Here is a 633-nt window from a genome sequence, read left to right as displayed (position 1 = left end):
ACCCTGTTGGCATATCGTTGAAAGTTCAATACCATCAATACCTATAACTACAAGTTACTACGTTTTGACATTATATTGAAATTTCAATCAATCTGCTGCCATCTAGCGGTTTATTGCTGAACGACGACGAGTTCGAAGTGTTAATTTAGTTCTCTAAAGAAGAAGCGACGTATTGCAGGGGAGGGTATAAGCTTTACTTTCGTTTGTAATAAAAAATATTTCGATTTATAGAAAATTGAAAATGTATTAAAATAAACTTTCCGATTATATAAAATACCGCCACGGGTAATATTTTTGGTGCGGCTGTCATTTTTGCACTCCAAAGCAGCACAATAAGGCGCTTTTCTTCGATTTTAGAGAATTTCACGAATGACACAACCATACCATACAAAGCAAAATGGCGGACAGCTGTATTTATTGTTCTGTGATATAAACAAGGCACTAATACGCTATAGACTCTACAGTAGTAAAGGTTACTCCAATATGGATAACAATACGATATTGATCCACTATAATATTAAAAACATTTCATTCTTCTGCTTTCAACGAAAGGTCATTGGTTTATCTCAATTGTCTGAGGAGACAATGTCCAATTGATGGCCAAAAAACTACATTCTCGTCGCTTACCATTTA

Source organism: Hyposmocoma kahamanoa, unplaced genomic scaffold (assembly GCF_003589595.1).
Source record: "Hyposmocoma kahamanoa isolate Upper Pololo Valley unplaced genomic scaffold, ASM358959v1 93006, whole genome shotgun sequence".
Taxonomy (NCBI): Eukaryota; Metazoa; Arthropoda; class Insecta; order Lepidoptera; family Cosmopterigidae; genus Hyposmocoma; species Hyposmocoma kahamanoa.
The sequence above is the reverse complement of the archived record's forward strand: the minus strand, read 5'-3'. Positions refer to the sequence as shown.